This window comes from Aotus nancymaae, unplaced genomic scaffold (assembly GCF_030222135.1).
Source record: "Aotus nancymaae isolate 86718 unplaced genomic scaffold, 86718_ANA_hifiasm-v0.15.2.pri h1tg000010l, whole genome shotgun sequence".
Taxonomy (NCBI): Eukaryota; Metazoa; Chordata; class Mammalia; order Primates; family Aotidae; genus Aotus; species Aotus nancymaae.
Genome location: NW_026988421.1, coordinates 2373389 through 2398653, shown reverse-complemented (window position 1 = coordinate 2398653; position 25265 = coordinate 2373389).

The following is a 25265-nucleotide window of genomic DNA, read 5'->3' as shown; positions in this document are numbered from 1 at the left end:
GTTGTACCAGGGTGTTTCCTGGAGCACCCTAACTGAGCTAGAGACAAAGTACCAGAAACATGGAGAACCTACCTCCTGAAGCTACGAGGCCATGTCAGATAACACAGTTGGCACACACATACATACACACTTTAAATACATGTATCTATGTCACTGTACATAATAAGGCACCTAGCCAAAGGAAGGCTGCAGTACAATAGTATCTTTATGAAAGTCCATATGACAACCACATGAATACCAAATGAATTCATTATGATCACTGCTATTTCCATGCATACCAAATGAATGTATGATGACTAGACTCTCAAAGTGTTACCAATTTTTAAAAAAGAATTCTAGAAATAATGGGAAAATTAATCTCATTACATGCTGAAAAGGTAGCGTTTTAGAAAAGGTGTGTGGAAATACTTAGAAGGTTGGCAACCAGTAGTTTTCAGATTCTGCCTCAGCTCATTTATCCTTCCAGCTTTGTCTAGAATCTATTTCCATTGCATTCTCGGCAATGTCCCAGCAGAGAAGGTCTTGCATCTGTTATCTGAATGAGCGCAAGTTTCCTTCATTTCAGGAGTGCTTTGCTGCTTCTGAGTCTTCTTGACCTTGGAAGGTTCATCCCATCCTGAATGTGGGGCCCTGACCGAGGCAGGAAACCTCTGCCCGCAAAGCCATCTTCTCAACAGGCAGGACTGGAGGAGTCTTTTCTGAGCTCTCCAGGAAACAGACAGATGCTGTCAGGAATGCAGGACCTTAACTAGCATAGTCGGACCCTGGAATAGGACTGTTCAAAGGCCGCCTTTCTCCTGCAGAAGTCACTTTTTCAACAGATTTTTAGGTGTACCTGGAGTATGCAGAGCTTGGGGAGGAGTGGAAGATCCTGTGGGAGCACATGCACGTGCACACACACACCCTCATACGCTTTAAAAATATGTGTACATGTAATTTTCAATATGTTTATGTATATATACATATTTAATCAATTTTCAATAATCTTTTTTATTGGGTGACCCCCGCTCTAGGGGATCTGTCCCTGACTCCTGGAATTCGGTGAGTTAAATAGTGCACAATTCAATGACTACGGTTTGGTGTGACAATTCTTTGCTTAAACCAAAGAAGCTGACACGATTTGGATGGATGACTCCATTTATATTTTAATTTTATAGAATTTATCCCTTACTCTTACCTGACTTGTGTAAAATTCAGAAGATCCCAATGCGACCAGAGTGGGATCCTCAGAGGAGGGGCAGGTTAGATGCAGGTGGCTGAGCCCCACTTGAAGAGTCTGACTCGGGAGGTTCGTGAGGATTTGCAGTGCTCCCTGGGATGTGGTGGCGTGCGGCCGGGTTGAGAACCACGGGGTTACCTGCGTTCTCATTGCCGAACCCACCTGGCCGCTGTTAGCTCACTCCTCTATGCCAGTTCATCTTCATCTGGTAACAATGGGGGAAGATGAGAGGCAGTGGGGAGGCGCTGGGAGGGGTTCAGAATCGGAGGCAGAGACTTTGTCAGCATTTTCTCATTGGAAACAGTCAAAAGGAAGGAGTCAAATCTGGCCCAATGTCCTGGTAACAAATCTAAGATAAAAAGAAGGCCCTGAGGAGAGGAAGTGGGGTGTCATGGCCCACAGAGCACATCTTTGGGAAATTGGGACACTTTGGGTGCCAGCGGCAGGACCAGACCACCTTTTGGGCATTTCCTCTGTATTTCCAGGTAGTGCACAGACCCAGGAGTCATTGCAGCAACTGAAGCATCCCTAGACCCTTGGGTCCCTGCACCCCCAACCTCATGTCAGTCCCGCCCAGACCCTTCCTTGCAGTGTTCTGGGGCCACGTCTCTCACTTCACGACCCTCTTGTCTTCGGAATGTCAGGCACCAAGAAACAGTCCTCTGTGGCCTGATTGGAGTCACATGCCTGGTGCTGGGGGTAAGGGGTGGCAGGGGGAGATGGACTCTTCAAAGCCCAAGGACGGAGCAGTGGTGTGATCAGGGAGTCGACAGGGAGCAGGAAAAAACCACCGCTTTTCTTCCTCCATAGAGTTCATTAATTAATTTCACCATGACTCATTTTCTAGGGTACATTTCTGCAGAAGCAGAGAGAAAAGGTGAGTGTATACAAATGCCCTTGAACACATCCTGTAACAGATGAAGAGGCAATTCTCTGCAGCTTCTGGAGGAGTGGGATCAGGTACCGAGGCTGCACACCGGCCCCTGAAGGAGAAGCATCCCTGGTGGCCACAAACCCAGAAGCAGGGTCACATGAGGTCTCCAGGCTGGCTCCTCCTCTTCCAAGCGGGGTCTTGGAGCAAACCATGCCACCTCTAAAAGCTGCAGTCTCCTCCTGAATGCGTTAGGATTCATAATAAGGAACGGACACCAAATCCAAAGCAGTATCCTGGAGCAGGAATGACATTGTTAGAAACTTAGGTGAAACCTGAGTAAAGTTTGTAGTTAGTTAATCTTATGGTACTGGTGTGAATTCCCCATGGTTCAGTAAGACATTCACATTAGAGGAAGTTGGATGAAGGGTATGTGGTACGTTTGAAAACAATTTCAAGACAAAATGTTTAAAATAAAGGCAGGGCAGAGGAAGCATTTGGTTAGTATTTGTAGGATGACTGTGTCTTAAGGATTAAATGAGAAAAAGTCCATAGGATGACCCCGACAAACCTGACCAGCAGAACCCTCAGGAAATGGGAGTTGCTCTCTGAGCTGTCAGCCCAAAAGCAAGTCAGCTCCTTACCAAGCCACGCAGGGGCCCTTCTCAGGCCCTGCCTCGCTGTTGCCTTTCGTGCCTCCTAAAGCTATGATGAAGTCATTTAGTCACTCCTTGGAGGTTCTCGGATGCGCTGTGCTTTCCTGGACTCTGGGACACCACACCCTGCTCCCAACACCTGTTTCTACTCTCTTGACTTGACCTTGCTCAGCTTAGATGCCATTTGTTCCAAGAAGTCATTCCTGACCCGCATAAAACAGAATTAGGGCCCCATCATCTATGGGGCTACCATCCTAATACTTTGCGCCCTCGATGCTAACCCCTGATTACGTATCAGTCACCCTCTAGAACGAGGACCCAGCAGTGTGCTGGATCATGCTCTGCACTGGATCGATATTTGTTGAGGACATGAATGGATACTAATTGTATGAAATGCAATCAGGAGACAAGTAAGAAAGAAACCAAGCCTCGCCTTCTCCCTGAGAGCATGCTGTCCTTGGCAGTACATTTGATATTGTCTCTTGTAAGTCCCATGCCCTGAGGGTCTGCCATGGGTCATGCGTGGAGCAGGACACCGCTGGCCCCTGCCTCTGCTCTGGCTGCTCAGCTGGGCGATCAAGCTCAACATTTTATCTGCATCTCTCTGAATTCACAATTATAACATTCCTTTCCTCTACTGCCTATCTTGGACGCATTTTTCTTCTTTCAGAAAATAGATTCTTCTGTGTATCAATGACACTCATCCAAGGGATACCCATTTGGGTGACACCGTGGGTATCAGACTAGTCACTGCATTCAAAAAAGGCACAACCTCTTTGGAGAAAGCAGATTTGTGGGAGATATCCACAGTCAAGCTTGCCACAGAAAAGTCAATGAGGGGGCCTGCCTCGGTCAGGAAAAGCTCTGGATTGGGAGTTAGCCTTGAGTTTCTGGAAATGTTCTGTGTCTTGTGCTAATGCAATACCAAGTCATGCATTAAAAGAAAAGTATCCTATGTAAGGGCATGAACATGTGTGAAGAGTGGGGAAGGCAGGTCTACCATGATTGCTAGAGATTCACAGATCTCTGTACACCCCCATCAGAAGAACCAGCTGAGTCATTTGCAAATTCCAGTGCTAAATAAGAATGTGACTCCTTAAAACTTATTAAGAATTTCAATACTATGCAGCCATAAAAAAGGATGAGTTCATATTCTTTGTAGGGACATGGATGAATCTGGAAACCATCATTCTCAGCAAACTGACACAAGAACAGAAAAGCAAACACTGCATGTTCTCACTCATAGGTGGGTGTTAAACACTGAGAACACATGGACACAGGGAGGGGAGCATCACACACTGGGGTCTGTTGGTGGGGGCTAGGGCAGGAACAGCAGGGGCTGGGGAGGTTGGGGAAGGATAACTTGGGGAGAAATGTCAGATATAGGTGATGGGGGGATGGAGGCAGCAAACCACCTTGCCATGTATGTACCTATGCAATAATCCTGCATGATCTGCACATGTACCCCAGAACCCAAAGTACAATTAAAAAAAAAAGAATTTCAAACAGTGACAGCAAAGCATTAAATGAAGTGTGCAGGTTTTCTTAGCATGGGGCCCAGTGGAACTTCACATGTCACATACCTATGAAGCCAGCCTTGCCTATCAGTCAAAAACCAGGGTCAAGCCTCCTACCCATCTGTCTGGTCATTAAGACCTTCACCCTGGGTGGCGGCAGGCCAAGGGACAGGAGAGCACTCTGTTTAATGTGGTTCATTGCTCGACTGACTCCTACAGCCTAAACTTTTCCTCAAGAGATCATTGCCTGTTTATGTGGACATATTCTAACCAACTTCCTTTTTATGAATGAAACTTTGGGTCCCCTGATCTTCATTAACCACTAAAAAGATTTTTCATACTCTTACGTATCTTAAGATACATAATTGTGAGAGAAAATCAATAAAAAATAAAGTATGATATCTCTTCAAGGGCAAAAATTCCTAAATAAAAGAAAAACTAAAACCCAGAGGAATTAAAAAGACTCAAAATAAGCCCTCAGCAACACAGGTTAAAGAGAAAAACTTCCAAATGAGTTCAAGGAGGCAGGAGCATCTCATCTTCAGCATCAGCTCTTGATAGATGTAAATTAACCTGAAAGAGTAGGTGAACTTTTCAGCAATAGCTGTTGTGAGATGTGTAATGATCGACACAGAATCGAATGCAAAGCACATCCAGAAAAAGTTTTTCCAGTGTGAGCTTTTTGAGACATTTAGTGCAAACTATAATATTAAAATGCTGATCATCTTATTCATCCTGCTGGCAAAAGCATATGATTTATGCATGGGTGGAAATGTTTGGAAATTGACCTGAATGTCCTTTATTTGGCAACTTTTACTGTGCAAATGAGAATAAGAGAAATCTTTCTAGAAAAAGCTGGTGCTGTTTCAGTTAAGTCATGGAGAATGAGCTCAGGAGAAGAATCCACATTATCCCAAATTACCTCACTTTTTGGTGAAATAGTGGGTTGAAGTCAGTGTCTATCTACAGAGTGCAAAGCAGAAAGGCAGAAGAGCTCTCAGCTCTGCCGCCTCTTTGTCTAGGGGGCGTGGCGGGAGCTGGTGTCAGCCACCCTCTGCCAAGAGCGTCTCTGGGCGTTTTGGTGAGAGGCAACCAGGCTTGGTACCTACTTCCTGTTTCCAGAGCTGGGAGCAGAAGCACCACCGAGGACTCTGGGAGTCTACAGAACCTTTGGATGTTTCCAGATCAAGTTATGGTTAGTACTATTTCATATTGAGTACCTTTAACTGTGTTTTCCATTTCTAGAAAGTGATAACAATGCATAGTACTACCAATAGGTAAACAACTAATTCTAGACTTCTCAGGGCAGCCTTGATTTCAGTATTATGCCCTTGGACCTCTTGAATCCCTTCATACTTAGTGGGCTAGTATGTATATATATTTTTGTTTCATCATCATCATCATCATTATTATTATTATTGAAAATGTGGTCTTTCTATGGTGTGGAATAATTCTAATTGAATCAAAAGCTTTAGTTGAGTAGAACGTCCTTTTTCCCTTGAAAAGTGTTTGGATGGGAGTGGGCTGCTGTTGTCTAGCTCAGTCCGTGAGGTTCCTTAGCTATGTCTTCGGTTTTGTTATTTGGCGCTGTCCTTTACAGAGACACAGGAGGCCCCATGGAGGGCTGGGCACATTCTACTGACCACGCAGCCATCACAAAATGTTCTACTGGCAACAGGGAACTTCCTTCTAACAGTTAACAAGACTTTGCCTGTGTTGCCTGTCATGACAATGGCCCTATTGGGGCTGTTTCCAGCTTCCATCTCAAGTGACTTCTTATTCACATTATATTGAATTAATGTGCACATTATACCAATGAACATTTTATATTTCTTCAATTAAAATTCCCAACCCAAATATACTGCTTTAATTGCTGGGAACACCAGTGTTATGTCAACACCTCTGTCTAGCACAGGGTGAGACTGTTTTTCTCTGTCATCCATGATTGGCCACACCTCTTCACATATCTGTCCAGAGTGAGAACTGACTGTGCAACCGCAAGGGATGCCAGACAGGAGAGCTTCTTATTCCTCAAAGAGGAAAGTTACTATTCTCAGGTTTTGCAGACTTTCAGCGTGTATTGTGGCTGATATCCGGCTGCTGGTTGCCTTTAAAGAAAAAAAAAAAATAAGAAACAAAAGTTCCCTGTAACCAAGAATGGAAACATAGGACCATTACCTGGTGCAGCCCTGATAGGGAACAGCTTCGGGACCGCTCGTCAAACGTGGGCCAGCTAACTTGGGGCAGCCCCACATGACTTTCTCTCCTCTCCAAACACACCATCTCTTTGACAGACAATTGACTTTTCATTCACTGCCCAGAAGCCCAGCTGCTCCGCTCTACTTGAGGAGCTCTTCCTCCACCCTCCAAGGCCATGTGTGGCAAGCCACTCACCTGTGTTCCGTAAACACGTGTTGATCATCTGCTCTGTTCCGGCTCTGTACTAAATGTCAGCAGAAGGGGAGGGATGACAGTCACGACCTCTGCCCTTGAAGAGCACAAGGTGATATGGTATAAACAATATGGTATAAGTGGCCCATGTGGATGGGCTTTGCCTGGGGAAACAAGTGAAGTTCAATTGAATGAATGAAGAAATGAACCAAAAAAAAAAAAAAAAAAACCAAGAAAAAAATACAAAAAGAAAGAAATGAGATCACCGGACTCCATCCAGTATTTTACACCCCACATTGACAAACAGATACTCATTTAGCCCATTTTATCAACAGAGTGAAAGCCAGAAAGTCCAAGGACAGCAACAATGCAGAGAAATGTTGTATATTCTTCCATGCAACACACCCGAACCCACACTGACACTCTCTGTCGGCATCCTAGATGCTTCCTGCTCCTTTCCATACATAATCCAAACATTTTCTCACATCTTCTTATTTTTTCCCGTAAAATATTAAAACTTGATATAATGCAAAATCCTACTCTCCTGCCACATATGTGCAATAGAAAATAAACGTTCATAGCCCAGTGAGGCAGAGTCCATTTTGAAAAGTGAATTTGTGCTGCTGAAGAGTGTGGGGCTGACAGGCAGCACAGGAAAAGTCTTGTTAACCTGTTAGAAGGAAGTTCCCTGTTGCCAGTAGCACATTTGGTGATGGCTTCATGGTCAGCAGAATGTGCCCAGCCTTCCATGGGGCCTCCTGTGTCTCCATGAAGGATAGTGCCAAATATCAAAATCCAAGACATGGCTAATGAACCTCAAGGGACTGAGCTCGACAACAGCAGCCCACTCCCATCCAAACACTTTTCAAGGGAAAAAGGACGTTCTACTCAACTAAAATGTGGAGACGGCCCACAGTGCAGGGTCCCATGGCAAGTTTGGCTGCTGGGGAAAGGCCAGGGCCTGTGGGCTCTGCAGCTGAGTCCTCCTTGTGTCTATTGATTTGGGACATCTGCCCCACGGCCTTCCCAAAAGTCAAGCATAATAAATTTGCTCTGGCCTCATAAATCTCCAGATTCACTCACAGTTTCCTCTTTGTTTTCTCTCCTCTGGACCCACTGGGATGCAGTGAGCTTTAATAGAACTCTCAGTAGAGATGGTTGCTGAGATGTTTCTCTGCCCTTGGAAATTGAGATCAGCTCCTTGGGAGATACTTTCACCCAATGGTAAGAACCCCATACCCACCAACAAACTGCCACTCAGACCCCATCATAGGCCTGCCCATTACACAGCAGAGACAGTGGAGAGCTGGCCTTTCTCAGTAAATGGGTCACCTACAAAGTCAGGCCAGAGTAAGCCAGGACATGGTTCACCTGACTCCTGGGAAGCAGCTGAGCATCTAGGTTTGCACAGCTTGGATGCAGGCTGGTGATTGCAAAAGGCAGTGGGAAAAATGAATTGGGGGCACAATAGTCATCCTCAGCTCAGCTCAGTGTCTCTGCAGAGGCTCAGGTTGGAAGAAGATTGTGGATGAATGACTCTCAGTCAAAAAGCAAATAACCACATAAAGGAAAACTAGAAAGCCACGACTAAGACCTGATGAGGTCCAGAAAGAGGTGTGATGGGGGCCATGACAAGATCAGAGGTCACAGCCAGGATCAGTTCCAGAACATGGCTGTGCCAACAGGGCCTGAGACATGGTCAATGCTTGCATTTTAACCCTAAGGCCACATGTACATGATGTTGTTGAGTTTCTGCTCTGTGACAGGTACCATGCCAGGCCCTGACAATACTGAAGTGGTTAAGACTCCATCTCTGAGCTCTGTCCTAGCTGGGCAAGCCGTCATGGAAATAGATAACTGTAATCCAGATGTGTGATTGGTGCATCTGAGCTGTGTTCCCTGCTGTACCCTCAATGCCTGAACAGAACTCATGCAGGGCAGGCATTTAAGACATCTTCATGAACAAAGTAATGAATGAGTGAGTGAATGAATAAAACAAGTAGGTAACAGAGAAGTCAGGAAGAGAAGCAGGTAGAGAAACAGTATAGGAGAAAGTGACTAAAGCACATGGCCTTAGAGGGTCTATATATTCCAAAATATATTCTATTTTAGCTATTGCTTAGCAAATCATAAACAATTACTGTAAGATAAAATGCATTACAACTTTTTTTCTTTTATCTGTTATGGAGTGAAAGGAAAGTTCATGAGTGCTTAACAAAATGATGCAGCCATGTTTACAATAGTCGGATTACCTGAAAGATCTGAAGTACAAGTTACTGATTTGGACAGGAACTCAGGAGGGTTGAAAGGAAAATAGAATTGATCAAAACATTTGGAAGCCTGTTCTGGACAAGTGGTGGGAAGTGGGCATGGAGCTGGCTATGAGGATGTGTTAGATAAGTCTGCTTGGTGTGTGTGTGTGTGTGTTTGTGTGTGTGTATGTGTGTGCATAGGCACACACAAATATCAGGTAAACCAAGAAAGGCTCACTGAATGAACCTTCTAGTTTTCAGATACTCCCATGGCTGTGTGTGGATTTCTGAGATTCCTGACTTGAACTTTAATGCTTTCCACATAGTGGGAAATAAAACACTGGAAGCAATAGAATAACTTGGCCCAGAGGTCAACCTCTAGTGCTTAAGCTCCCTCCTCCAGAAAATAGGCTCCTCACATGCAGACTGGTGCAGGAGAGCACTAAGGCAGTGATACGGTTTGGCTCTGCGTCTCCCCCCATATCTCATCTTGTAGCTCCCATAATTCCCACATGTTGTGGGAGGGACTTGGTGGGAGATGACTGAACTGTGGGGCTGGGTCTTTCCCATGCTGTTCTCATGATAATGAATGGGTCTTATGTGATCTGATGGTTTTAAAAACTGGAGTTGCCCTACACAAGCTCTCTGTTTGCCTGCTGCCATCCATGTAAGATGTGACTTGCTCCTCCTTGCCTTCCACCATGATTGTCAGGCTTTCCCAGCCATAAGGAACTGTAACTCCATTAAACCTCTTTTTTTTTTTTAATTGTAAATTTCCCAGTCTTGGGTATGTCTTTATCAGCAGCATGAAAATGGACTAATACAATAAATTCATACTGAGAGTGGGATCCTGCTGAAAAGATAAGTGAAAATGTGGAAGTAATGTTGGAACTGGGTAACAGGCAGAGGTTGGAACAGTTCGGAGGGCTCAGAAGGAGACAGGAAAATGTGGGAAAGTTTGAAACTTTCTACAGACTTGTTGAATGGCTTTGACCAAAATGCTGATAATGATATGGACAATGAAATCCAGGCCAAGGTGGTCTCAGATGGAGATGAGGAAGTTGTTGGGAACTGGAGCAAAGGTGACTTTTGTTATGTTTTAGCAAACAAACTGGTGGCGTGTTGTTCCTGCCGTAGAGATTGGTGAAACTTTGAACTTCAGAGAGATAATTTAGGGTGTCTGGTGGAAGAAATTTCTAAGCAGCAAAGCATTCAGGAAGTGACTTGGGTGCTGTTAAATGCATTCAGTTTTAAAAGGGAAACAGAGCATAAATGTTCAGAAAATTTGCAGCCTGACAATATGATAGAAAAGAAAATTCCATTTTCTGAGGAGAAATTCAAGGTAGCTGCAGAAATTTGCGTAAGTAACAAGGAGCTGAATGTTAATCCCCAAGAGAATGGTGAAAATATCTCCAGGGCATGTCAGAGTTTTTTCACAGCAGCTCCTCCTATCACAGGCCCGGAGGCCTAGGAGGAAAAAGTTGTTTAGTGGGCTGGGTCCAGGGTCCCTGTACTGTGTGCAGCCTAGGAACTTTGTGCCCTGTGTCCCAGCTGCTGTAGCCATGGCTGAACAGGGCCGATATAGAGCTCGGTCCGTGGCTCCAGAGGGTGCAAGCAAGCCTCAAGCCCTGGCCGCTTTCACATAGCGTTAAGCCTGCCAGTGCAAAGAGTCAAGAATTGGGGTTTGGAAACCTCCACCTATATTTCAGAAGATGCATGGAAACACCTGTATGTCCAGGCAGAAGTTTGCTGCAGCTAACTGTTGATTTTACAGGTTCATAGGCAGAAGGGATTTGCCTTGTGTCATGTGAGACTTTGGACTGTGGACTTTTGGGTTAATGCTGAAATGAGCTGAGACTTTTGAGAACTGTTGGGAGGGCATGATTGGTTTTGAAATGTAAAGATATGAGATTTAGGAGGGGTTGGGGGTGGTATGATATGGTGTCGCTCTGTGTCCCCACACAAATCTTATCTTGTAGCTCCCATTATTCTCACATGTTGTGGGAGGGATGTGGTGGAAGATGACTGAATTATGGGGGTGGGTCTTTCCTGTGCTGTTCTTGTGATAGCGAGTGAGTCTCATGAGATCTGATGGTTTTAAAAACTGGAGTTGCCCTGCACAAGCTCTCTCTTTGCCTGCCGCCATCCGTGTAAGACACGACTTGTTCCTCCTTGCCTTCTGCCATGATTGTGAGACTTCCCCAGCCATGTGGAACTGTAAGTCCGTTAAACCTCTTTCTTTTGTAAATTGCCCAGTCTTGGGTATGTCTTTATTAGCAGTGTGAAAACGGACTAATACAAGCACTTAAGGGGAAATTTTCTGAAGTTAAACGTTTGACAAAATAAAATTTTATCATCAAAAAGAATGAAGAAATAGCCATCAATAGTGACAGACTGAAACCTTTAAGTAAAAATTAAAATACACAGGAAAAGATTGGACGAAATAGTGACAAACGGAACATCACAATGTGAAAACAGTCAGGATAGGATGAACAAGGCCAGCATTACTGAGTCCATGCTGGCCTAGGATTCCTCCAGGACCAGGCACTGCTCACCTTCTCCATCCCATCATGCCAGACAGACTTGCCCAGACTGCACCTTCCAGTATATACTGACGGCATGAACATGATCACTGGCCCATATTTTTTTTTCTCAGCTGTTTTACAGATACTGTTATCCTCCCCAAATAAATGTTGAGAAGATCTAAAATGTCATTTTCTCCAGAATCTCTCAATGAAACCCAAGTTAGTTCTTGGGCTTGTTCAGTGAGTGCTGGTAAACACTGGCAAATCCCATCCTGGTGTAGAAGACACGAAGAGGTGTGCAGGGCACAGCAACATGGTGACCACACACTGCTGGATAGTGTCTTCAATTCTGGACACCCTCTAAGTGTATCAAAATAGGCTCTGTTACACACAGCATTTCGTTGATCTTAAATCCCCCTAAGAGTACCCCATATTTTAACATTTCTCAAATAAGGATGGCCCTTGAAACGAATGCACGTATTTCATGTGAGATTATTTCTTTTCCCTACCCATTGAAAGCTGTTTGAAGAGTCAACTCTTAAAATCAAGGGAATATCACAATCTGTATTTGATAAATAAAGCTATCTTTAGGTTCTCTGAGAGATGCACCTGAAAACTAACAGTGCTCAGCCACCCTAAGAATCTCCACACCCTCCCCTGCCCCCTGCCTCAGTATCTGCCGTTTCCTCCACTGCAGCACCAGTGCACTAACTTGTCTGCTTGGCAAATCCACAATTATTCTTCCAGTTTCCAATTGTCATCTTTTCAGTGAAGCCTTCCTTCCTGATAACTTCAGCTGACAAAATCTATATCCTGCTTCCACAACTAGGGTGAACAACTATCCCATTGTGTCCAAGACAAGAGTCTATAACTGGACAGCTGTTCATAACAGTCTATGTTCCCTTTTTTTTTTTGAGACAGAGTCTCCCTCTGTAGCCCAGGCTGGAGTGCAGTGGCACGATCTCGGCTCACTGCAACCTCCGCCACCTGGGTTCAAGTAATTCTCCTGTCTCAGCCTCCTGAGTAGCTGGGACTACAAGCACATGCCACCATGCCTGGCTAATTTTTGTGGTTTTTTTTAGTAGATAGGGGATTTCACCATATTGGCCAGGCTGGTCTCAAACACCTGACCTCAGGTGATTCACCTGCCTCGGCCTCCCAAAGTGCTGGGATTACAGGGGTGAGCCACCACGCCCAGCCCTATGTTTCCCTTTACTGGAGCTCTGATTATATTTTATTCGAATTAACAACTCCTTCATGAGCTTTCTATGTGCAGCTCTGAGTCACTCATAACTATTAAATCACTGAATTCTCTTAACTCTTTCAGAAAGTTTCTTTGATGATATCCATCTTACAGGTAAGAAAACTGAGACACAGAGGTTTGAGTAACTTGCCCAAAGTCACTCAACAACCTTTGGCAAGTTAGTAGACTTGAGATAGAAGCAGGCAGGTCCTTTCAATGGCCTTTCTTATGTCAGTCCTTCTCGTGGCCTGCTAGCATTTGCTTGGCGTTGAATCCACTGTGCTCTCTGCTGCTCTGTTGTCTTCTGCATTCTCCACCTCCTGGCCCCAGTCCAGGAAGACATATGTCATGGGGAAAGAAATGTATCATAGCAAGGGCCTTCTTTCTTCCCCACTCAATAGTCCCTTCTGTGCTGCCTTTAAATTTTAATGTCATGCAAATCACAGATCCATGTATTTTAAGCAGTGTTTGATTGCTTGATTCTTTGGGGTTTATGATACTAGGCAAAGCCTGGTTACATTTGGATATAAACTCCCTTTTCATGAAGGCATAGAGACTAGGAAACCCTCCTTATCACAGGGCTGGTGCTCTCAGGGCTATCCTATCAACGCCACACCCTACTTCAGGGCAGGGCTTGGAGGTTTCCAAGCCGGGTCAGATCCCCTGGGTTTTGATTTCATGTTTATTTATTTATTTTTAACTGTCCCCCTCCTGCCTTATTACAGTTCAGGGAACTCATTAACCTCTTCACCTAATATCTTCACCGGGCCTTTTGGAATGCAAATGCTCTTCAGCAACTGAAATAGCAAAGGCTCTTCAATGTGCCTGCCAATGTGCCAGCTAAAATAGGCGTGTGACGTCATGCGGCATCCACTGTGCTTGTTGGAGATGGGCCACGTTGGTGAAGGTCACAGAGGCTGGCATTCTGTGTGCTCTCGGTACGGAAACATGCTCAGCAACAAAACATAAACTTGCCTTTGGGCGAGTAGATGAAGTCCTAGGACTCGTCGAAGGAGACGAACTCTGGGAAGTATTCTGAGGGATTTTTCAAATAAACCCCAAGTGTGAAAAGTCACTGGTTCATTTTTCTTATTTGCATCAAGAGGGAACCCAAATAGAGACTTAAGCTTCCCGGTGGTGTCTCGTGAAATGATGCAAGTGGTAAGATACAACTGTGTGGCAAACTTATCAAAATAATTGCTACCGACAGATGACTTGACAGGCTCTGTACAGACTTTCCAAACATTCGAGCCCACGGTGGTCCACTTTGGAATCCTTTCGCCTTCTGTCTTCTGGAGGGTCCCCTCTGATTATGTTTTTTCATCCTAAAAGTTTCCCCTTGGGAAGCAGGGCTGTCTCGGCCAATCAAGGATGGTTGACATCCATAGCAGAAGTTGCGCACAGGTTGACAGGCAAGCCAGTCAAATATCTCCATGTAATCGCTCAGGTAATTTGGTGTCATAGCTTTCGTAATGTCTATGAATGTCTTCGTGCAAGGCTTCAGGAGTTACTTGCATTTTTAACAAAATGCAAAATAAAACAGGCCAATTTTAAAGATCAATTATGCCATTAAAAGTGGTCTCATCTAATGGTTTTTGTGCTTTTATTTTAATCAAATAATTTCAGAGGATTAAAAATGACAGCATTAATAGCTAGTTGGTTTCAATTTGTTTTAGAAACAGACACTAATTGTTCGTGTCAGTTTACCTTCCTGCTGCCCAGTGCTCAACTCTTGGGTCAGGCAAAGCCAGTGCTTACTTCCGAGCCTGCAGGTCCCAACGTTGTGTGAAGGAGGGGATGGAGAGCGCAAAAGCTGCAGGTCAAGAGAGGGGGGCTGGGGGGTATTAATTAGCTCTCCTGTGCTATACTGTATTTTAATTAAGCTGACAGATTTTTCAAAAATGGGATTGACTTTTCACCATTCTTTTACCGTGTGAGCGCTCTTCCTTGTCGCTGAGCAGGTCAATTGTACTCATGCTTTCAGCTGTTCCCTTTAGTGACCTCATGCCCGGCCACAATGTCTGGTGTGATCAGCACACAGCAGAGCAGGGACGATGTTCCTGACGATGCTCTCTTGCCAGAAGCTTCTACCAGAAACTAGTCACTTATAAATTGTCATCCTGAGGCAAGCCCCTCATGTGGTAATCCAACCCACCTAAAAAGCTTTCAGGAAAGTGCCTCTTAACCACGTGGCTTAGAGTAAAGAGAGATACTCCTCAAAAAAAAAAAAAAAAGTACAATGACTATATGACCCAGTAATCCCTCTTCTGGGTATATAACCCAATGCAAACAAAATCCACGCCTTGTAGAGATATTTAGGTTCTCATGTTCATCTCAGCATTATTCACAATAGTCAAGATGTAGAAACAACATAAGTGTCTGTTGACAGACTAATGGATAAAGAAAATGTGGATGTGTACATACACACATACACATAATGAAATATTATTCAACCTGTGAAAGGAGATCCTGCTATTCGTGACAATATTAATGAATGTGGAGGACACTATGCTAAGTGAAATAAGCCAGACACAGGAAGATAAATACTGCATGATCTCACATGTGGAATGTAAAAAAAAAAAAAAAATAGTCAAATGCCTAGAAAGAGAGAGTGGAACAGTGATTACAGTAGACAGATAAAGGAAATAGAAAGAAGTTTGTCTGAGGGTACAGACTTGCAGTTATAGAAGAGAAGAAAGTCTAGAGATGGAATGTAGATCATGAGGACTGTAGTCAACGAATTTATTGCTAAGAGAGTAAATTTTAGCTGCTCTTACACACACACACGTAACTCTGTGAAGAGATGGGTAAGTTAATTTGCTTGATTATAATAATTATTTCACTTTGTCTATGTATATGAAAACATATTGTATACCTTAAATATAGTGAATTAAAAAAAAAAAAAGATAGTCTTTAGAATTTTTGACCTTCTTAGAGCCTTCAAATTAGGACATCCTCCTCCCTTAACTGAGATTTCCATATTACCTACAGACCAAAACTTCTTTTCAATTCCTATCGAATCTCTGACTACTTCCACAATTATTAATATTAGCAAGAAGGACTGGGGGCATTGAGGACAGCTGAAGACAACTGAAAGGTGCTGCTGGGTTTCTGGAAAACCTATCGTCTAGCAGTGCAGCAAATACGTACTCACACAGTGTTGGCCTTCCATCAGTGAGCCTTTGACTCAAAGTCCTTAAAAACTTTCATAACACAGACTTTCGCCCAAGCATGGTGGCTCACACTGTAATCACAGCACTTTGGGAGGCCAAGGTGATCAGATCACCTGAGGTCAGCAGTTCGAGATCAGCCTGGCCAATGTGGTAGAACCCTATCTCTACTAAAAATACAAAAATTAGCCGAGCCTGGTGGCAAGTGCCTGTAATCCCAGCTACTCGGGAGGCTGAGGCAGGAGAATCGCTTGAATCTGGGAGGGGGAGGTTGCACTGAGCCGAGATTGTGCCATTGCACTCCAGCCTGGGTAACAAGAGTGAAATTTCATCTCAGAAAAAAAAAAAAAAGACAGACTTTCCTCCTCCTCTCTTTCTGCACTGCTCCAGGCCAAAAGCCATGTCCCTGTGAGAGGTTTGGCCATGAAGGAATTAGATTTGCTCAGCCCACCAGGGCCTCTTACACTGGCCTGAATCTGAGCTCAGCCGGAGCCTGAGTCCTGGCCACCCTCATACCCACTGTATGTAAGTAACAGGACCCGAAAGTTGTGGAATTTTTGCTGCTTTACTGAGTTTCCACGCTGAAAGCAAGTTTGGAAGCCTTAACTTTAAGAAAGATCTATGTTGCAACCGGTCGGTATCTGGTATCACTGCACGGGCCTCTGCTCCGTTCTTCCAACATGAATAAATGGCTCATCATGGAGCCCATTCCCTTCCCCGTGTCAACCACAGAGCGGACATCTGGTGCCCTTGCTCAAGCGAAGCACTGGCAACCACCACTCTACCTTATTGAGATTCAGAAGAGTAAGGAGATGCGAGAGTTAGAATGCAAAGCCCGCAGCATACTGCCTTTCCCACCCGCGCCCAGCGGTTCCAGAATGCATGGGAAACCCGGGAGCCCGTTCCTATCATCCGTTCTCTTCCACATTGCCCCACAGGCAGTGCCTCTTGGCCTCTGGTCCCCGTTACTCATGGTACTCCTCCAACCTCATGAGGCCGGCTTATGTATTAATAACTATCGTAGAGAAGTGTCCAAGTCTCCTACCTTCTCTGGTTTCTGTTTTAGAGATGATACGAGGAAATATAACATTCTGGATTACTTCGTCTTACCCAAAGCAAGAACATCTTAAAGGATTTAGATACTAAGAAAAAAAATGGGCATGACATAGTTCCTTCCAAGAACGTGCACAAAAGACTTGGAAGCCTCTGAGGATTCCTCCCGAGGACACAGGCCCTGTGCGCCGGCTCATGCTCAGAAGGACGGCTGCCTCCACAAGACTGCCAATTTGCAGCAGCCAAACGGCAACCAGACCCCAGGAAATGTAAAATAGAGAGACATGTATTGCGTAGTACTCAGATTCACTCCTCTGTCTGTGAGATTATTCTTAAACACACACCCACACGGATGGCATTTGTCCATGGCCCTGTGGCGTGCTGGAGCGTGTACCGGCTTGTAGGAGCCAGTTGTTAAATTTTCAGGGATTTTGTGAATCTTTGTTAAACACAGCCATTATTAAATACTAAATTATATATACTTAATGTTAAATAAATTATATTTTATAAAAGACAATAGGTGCCCCAAACAAATCACTTTCTAATTACTTTGTGACATTTTCCAGCAAACTGTCCTCTTGAAGTTACTTATGCCAATTTTATCTATATGGTAAGAGTAGCATATATTGGAGGGCTACCTAGTAGGGGTATTTACACTTCAGAAACGGGCAGCCACTATCCATCAGGACTTTCCCCCTTGGAGCACTGCATGTGAAACACTTCCTAGCGCAGTTTCATGCCCTCCACTCTCAGCTCCACAATAGCTCATGCTAAGTCCATTTGAGGAAATGCTCAGAACGCATTTCTTCATTCATTCATATTCCTCATGAACTCCGCTGCCAATGAACGGTCATCCAGTCCCGTTTGTGAAAAGCTGGAATCTCATCTTTTTCCTTTAAATATGTTCAGCCATGTAGAGAATTATTCCATGTAATTGACTTTATCTCCATAGTGCGATTATTAATATTGGGGAGAGGTCATGTGCTTCTTGGCAAGGCTTATGTTCCCAAGTATAAATCATGATAAAGTAGGTTAGCTCTGGAAGGCGGAGTGATGTTTTTGATTTGGCAAGTGTAGAAATAGAATTGGATTTAAAAAAGGGCTTTAAAAAAATTGAAGTCCAGCTGTACAGACATGATTGAAATAACCTGGATACATTTACCAACTTCGCAGCCAGTGGAAATCAGCCCAGGGACAAACTGAAGCCACTGTGCCAGAGCGGGGCCTCGCTTGCAGCCTGCAATCACAGCAAGTCTGTGTTGTGCGCACTTTTATGGCCAATTATGGGGATGCTTCATTTTGCTCAGTAGAGGGGAGCTTGCAGTCCCCTTGTCAAATCAACAAGCAGGAGACAGCACAGCCTGTGCAGGGCTCTCTGAGAAACAGAGGCACCCAGGTCATCCTTGCAATAAAGCTTTCCAGTTTCTCTGATTAATATTAAAAAGAAGTATAATAACATGACCTGAAGAACAGACATGATCCTCTCATTCAGAGGCTTTGCACCACAGGTACCAGACCATGCACTCCAGGTTCAGGCAAATATGTCACGGTCCCCACAGACCTCAGCTCCCACCCTCATGCTCCCACCTCTCTCCCAGTGTTCGCTCCTCAGGGTCAGTGGCTATTCACATCTCCACGTCTCCTTCTTGACAGCTTCGGGCTTCAAAAACAATAATAAAAAAAAAAAAAAAAAAAAGCCAGACAATGCCCGTCTTCTTACCCCACTGGGAGTGACTTCACAGGGAGGATGTTTCCTGCGGAATCTCCAGTCGTATCTGATTACCGCCTATGCACCCTGTCAATGTTTCCTATCGTCATGTAGCTTTATCTCCTCATCTCAGTTTTTCTCCACTTATTACTCTTAAATGGATATTTATTGAGGATTTATGACATGCCAGAAAGAGGGAGGACCATGCACAAAAGCATGTTGAGGGAACTCTATGAAACGCAATATTAGTGAAGGCATTCCTTGGGGAAATGGCAGAGGAGGCTGAAAAAGGTGTGCAGTTTATCAGGGTGTCTTGTGAACGTTGCATGAAAATGTCCTCAATAAAAGGGAGATTCTACCTGATGTGAATTTGGGGCGTATATCCACATGCACATACACACGCGTATATATTTAAGATGGGGAGGTATCTCCAGTCCCTGCCCCACCTAGGCAAGAGTTTATTATGGTGTTAAGTCACTCTTTTTTTTTTTTTGAGACGGAGTTTCGCTCTTGTTACCCCGACTGGAGTGCAATGGCGCGATCTCGGCTCACCACAACCTCCGCCTTCTGGGTTCAAGCAATTCTCCTGCCTCAGCCTCCTGAGTAGCTGGGATTACAGGCGTGCACCACCATGCCCAGCTAATTTTTGTATTTTTAGTAGAGACAGGATTTCACCTTGTTAAGTCACTCTTTTTAGGTCTCCCTAGCTCGGTATTTCATTTTGCTCCAATTTTCCATTTTTACCCATATTTAGTTCTGGGCTGACCAACACAAGACTCTTATGCACTTTTCTTCTCACAACTTTTCAATAGACTATGGTAGTGTTTGATACCAATCTGTGTGTGTCTGTCTGTGACTCTAACAGTCCAGGTGGCAGGGCCCCTCTCTTAGATGTTGTGAAAACAGGGTATTCACACGTTCTGAATACAGGGTGTGACGAATTCCAGCCCTTCCAGGAGCCCTTCCTCGTCATGACCACCCAGTCACAGCAGGCCTGGTTATGTGACCTCTTTCAGCCAATGAGTGGGAGCAGAAGCTACACTGGCCACTCCCAAGCAGTAGCTATCACAGCCAGGAGACTACCACGATTTCCTTTTTCCTTTCTTCCAGGAGACCCAGAGCCTCCCAGACGCGGGCTGCTCTGTCAGTTGGGGGCCTGTAGCAGAGAGGACCTGGAGAATGCCACAGCAGATCCATGATGAACACAAAAGATGATTGTTACTGCAAACCACTGGTATTTCGAGATCTATTTTTACTTTATTGTGTAAATTAGTCTGTCCTGAATGGGCTAATGTGCTAAAACTTTTTGTTTGGAGCTTTAGGGACGTCCACAGGGAATTAAAATTTTTATTCTATCTCCGAGTGTTTATCTCATGCTTATTTGCTGCTAAGGTGAAGAATAATTCCTCGTATCTGTAATATATATATATTTCTGAGACAGGGTCTGGCTCTGTCACCCATACTGGAGTGTGTTGGCATGATCTCAGCTCACTGCAACTTCTACCTTTCAGGCTCAAGTGATCTTCCCACCTCAGCCTCCCAAGTAGCTGGGACTACAGGTGTGTACCACCATGCCCAGCTAATTTTTGTATATTTAGTAGAGGCAGGGTTTTACCATGTTTCTCGAACTCCTAAGTTCAAGGGATCTGCCTGCCATGGCCTCCCAAAGTGCTGGTATTACAGGCGTGAGCCAATGCACCTGGCCTCTATAAAAAAATTAAAAAAAAAATTAGCTGGGTATGATGGCATGCATCTGTGGTCCCAGCTACTCAGAAGGCTGAGGTATCTGTAATACTAACTCTTTTCCAGTGGCTTCAGATATATGTGAAATGGACACAGTAGAACTTCTATCATGATATTAGTTGATAAATATATGACTATTAGGTGTCTAAAAAGTGAGTAAAAACATAGCACCGGTAAAAATCACCTTAGTAAATAATAACTAACATGAAATAAGGCATGAAACAATAAACATGTTCCAAGTGCTAAAATTATATCTGCATCCACCAAAGCTAATCAGATTCTGTTTTATTTGGAAACTAAAGTCTCATAAATAACTTTGTTTTATTCAAATAACCATAAAAATCATACAAGCTGTTCTCAGTATGTTGCTCCTATTTTTGTGAGCATGCCTTTTGACTTGGCATTCACCCCTCAACCTAAGAAGTTTGGAGACAAACCCCTAGTGCTTTACACCTTTCGTGATACGTCCCCTGATTTTAGCTGCAACTCCTTGAACAAAAATGTCCAGGCTGTTTCTTATTTCTCACATACTTTTCCTTCTTTTCTTATTTTTTAATAGTCAAGTTTTTTAACGAAGTCGTTAAAGTCAGATTATACAGAATCAGATGGAGTCAAAAGCCAGTTTCCTTTCACTGTGTCTCGCAAATCCACCTGCCTTTTCAAAGATAATTGCTGAAAACATTATTTGGCCGGTATCGTTTACGTCTTTTTATGTCAAAATACGTGAGTAAATATGTTACACGTGCAAGTTTGTTCTTATTGGTCTTACTATTGTCATGCAGAATACTTTATTCCCCAATAATCAATATCTCTTTCACCTTTTTCAATAGTATTTACTTTTAATTTTTTCACAGCTTTAATAAGGTGAAATTGACAAACAATTGTATATGTTTACAGTATATGACACCATGTTTTGATGGCTGCATACACTGTGAAATGATTAAGTCAAGCTAATTCCCTCATCCATTACCTCATATATTTATTTTCTTTTTTTGTAGTGAGATTAAATAAAGTCTAATCTCTTAGCAATTTTCAAGTCTCAAATATATTGTTATTAACTATTGTCACCATGCTGTACAGCAGACTTCCAACTTTTTTTCATTCTAACTGAAATTTTGTACCTTTTAAAACATCTCCCCACCCCCCACCTCTCCAGTCCCTGGCAACCACTGTTCTACTGTGTTTCAGTGAATTTGAAAATTTTAAATTCCACCTACCATTAAGATTAGGTAGTGTTTGTCTTTCTGTGACTGGCTTCACTTAGCATAATGTACTACAGGTTAACCCCTGTTGTCACAAATCACAGGACTTCCTCCTTTGGAAGGCTGTATCATATGTATAGTATAGTATCCCACTGTGTATCACATCCCACTGTGTACATATCCATTTATCCATTCATCCATCAGCGGACACTTACATTGATTCCACATCTTGACTATTGTGAAAAATGCTGCAATGAATATGACAGTGGAAAACAGACTGTTCTCATTTCCTTTGGAGATATATGCAGAAGCAGGGCTGCTGGATCATAGGGTAGTTCTATTTTAAATTTTTTGTGAAACCTCCACAGTGTTTTCCATAACGGCTCTACTAATTTCCATTTCCTTATCAAGAATGTTCAAGGGTTCCCTTTTCTTCATATCTTCGCCAATGTTTATCTTTTGTCTTTGTGATAATAGCCATTCTAACAGGTATGAGATGATATTGCATTGCGGTTTTAATTTGCATTTTCCTGATGATTAATGAAGGTGAGTATTTTTTCATAAATGGTTCCTGCTTGCCATGTGTATGTCTTTCTGTAAAACATGTCTATTCGAGACATTTTCCCATTTTTTAATGGAGTTGTTACTTTGTTGAGACGTTTGGGTTTGTTATAAATTTTGGATATTAGATTTTTTCAGATGTATGGGTTTGCAAGTATTTTCTCAGGTTCCTAACATTAGTATTTTTGCTCCCCCGTATAGTATTTATAGGATGGGTGTAACATACTATATTTAATTACTGTACAGTTGATGAGAATTCAAGCCGGTTCCAGGTTTTAGCTATTGCAAACAATGCTGCAATACTATCTGAATACTTTCAGCTCTGTGCAATTGTATTAATATTTCTATAGGATAGTTTCTAGCAGCAGCTTGCTGTTAAGGATGTGCACACTGTAAATGTGGATAGATGCTGCCATAAGTGCTTCAAAAATGCTCCAGCAAAATACATTCAGTAAACCACCGTAAATGTCTGTGAACGTGCCTCCTACTCCCTGCCATTGCTGTCACTCATGATTACATTAATCTGTACTAGCAAAATATAGTATCTCCTCATTGCTGCGTTCTGAATACACTGCCTCCTATTGGGTTGAGACTATGTTCACATGTTCATGGGTATTTTCTTTCCCCTCACCCCCCCTTTGAAAATACCACCATTTTAATGTTCTTTCTTTTTTTCCTTTTCTTTTTATATCTTTTTCTTTATTTTTTATACCTCTTGCCAAATTTTTTACAATCTATTTTTCAGCCTTTTAATCTTTCAATGTTTTTGTATCATGTTACTTTGTGTGTATTTCTTATACATAGCACATCACAATTTTTTTCTTTGTATCTAATCTCCTCTTTGTCTTTTAATGTACAAAATAAACGCATGCACATATCCTGGGCTAATTGATAAGTTTGATTTTCTTACTTTTTAAAAAATCTTTTATACCTTACCAAGTTGGATTAAATTTTTCTTCTTACTTATTTGCTCTAGTGTTTTGTAATTTATATATACTATTTCTGTTCTCTTGTATTACCTTTAAATATGTTTTATATAAATGCTAAAAATTTGTAACTATAATTTACCCTTTGCCCAAAATAAGGCAAACATTTTGCACACTTGTCATCTTTCTCCCTATATCACAAGTTTAAAGGAAATCATCCTTCTTTCTTACAAGATTGTACTTATTCTACTTTTTTTTTTTTTTTCTGGAGATGGAGTCTTGCTTGTCACCTAGGCTGGAATACAATGGCATAATCTCAGCTCACTGCAACCTCTGCCTCCTGGGTTCAAGTAATACTCCTGCCTCAGCCTCCTGAGTAGCTGGGACTACAGGCACCCGCCACCATGCCCAGCTAATTTTTGTATTTTTAGTAGAGATGGGGTTTCACCATGCTGGCCAGGCTGGTCTCGAACTTCTAACCTCATGATCTGCCTGCCTAGACTTCCCAAAATGCTGGGATTACAGGTGTGAGCCACTGCATCTAGCTTTATTCTACTTTTATAGTAATCAGTTGTTAATAAATGCAACAAATTTAAGTGAGGAAGTGAAAGCTTTATACAGACGTTTTGTTCAAATATATTGATTTTTAAATGATAATTATTGGTTTTGTCCTCCCCATAGCAATTCTGCTGCCTCTAGGATCCAAACGAATTCAAGTTGATTACATGTGGTAAACTCCTCTTCTCAGTTAAATTATACTAACTGCTCTACACCAAAAGTCCCAGTTCTGGTTGGTGGGAAGTGATATAGTAAAAAACACACAGTGATTAACCACAAAGATCGGATGGATTCAGGACAGAAGCTGTACTCAACCTGTACTCTTTCCAATTTCACCATTGCTGAGCTTGGGTTGCTGACAATGTCTTTCAGCAAAGTGGGGTGAGTTCTCAGATAATGTTTATTTTATCAACACGCTTTTTGTTGCTTTCATTAAAAATCGACTGGGATTTCCCAGTGGTAAAATAGCAATCCTTGGAGAGGAACAGAGCCCGTTTCCCAGGCGCAGGTGTTTGTTGCAAGCTCTGTAGAGATCTTGCCTTGTGCTGGCACAGTCATCAAACTGTTGGAAAGAGGGTGCACTGGACTCACACTCCGGGGTCCCCAGCACAGCAGGAGGCTGTTGGCCTTGATGTCACTCTCCAACATGGCCTGGGGGTCGCGATGTGGTGGGGCCAGCCCAGGTCCCTTGGAAGATGCTTTCTTGAAGCATTTAACTAGAAGGATTAAAATGCAGTTTTATTACCAAATCGAAAACAAAATAGAGGAATGAGGACAGAAATAAAGCCAAAGCATATTGCTTATGATAACACCTGTGACTGACTCTAACTTTTCTATTAAAAGATTTGCATATCAATACACATAACTTATATACAGTTCAGCCTTGCTTATACACATACATTAAACCAAACCATATAAATATTTTTAAAGAGTCAGGACAGTTGATTGCTAACCAAAAGAAAAGCTAATATGGCACTATAAAAAATTGAGAAAGTAGGGTTCAAGGCAGGAATATTTAAATAGAACCAAGAAGCATGTATTTTATATTTGATAATTAAAATAGCCTGAGAAGGAATAGCAGTCATCATGCCATATACAGTGAGCAACGTAAATCAAATTCTATCGAAAAATAATTATGAGTAAAATATGAATTAAACCATTGTGATAGAGGGAACATTTAATCTACTTTCTCCAGCAATGGAAAATCAAATAGGCAAAAATGTGAGCCTGTAGAGGATATAATTGACAAAATTAACAAGTTCGATCACATACAAACACTTATACTTGGGCACATATAGAGCTAGAGTTAGTGTGTTACAACTATTATGCGTGTGTACCTGTATGAGCATATATAAGCGTGTATGTACACTATTATAACTATTATGCGTGTGTACCTGTATGAGCATATATAACCGTGCATGTGCACTATTATAACTATTATGCGTGTGTACCTGTATGAGCATATATAAGCGTGTATGTGCACTATTATAACTATTTTGCGTGTGTACCTTTATGAGCATATATAAGCGTGTATGTGCACTATTATAACTATTATGCGTGTGTACCTGTATGAGCATATATAAGCGTGTATGTGCACTATTATAACTATTATGCGTGTGTACCTGTATGAGCATATATAAGCGTGTATGTGCACTATTATAACTATTATG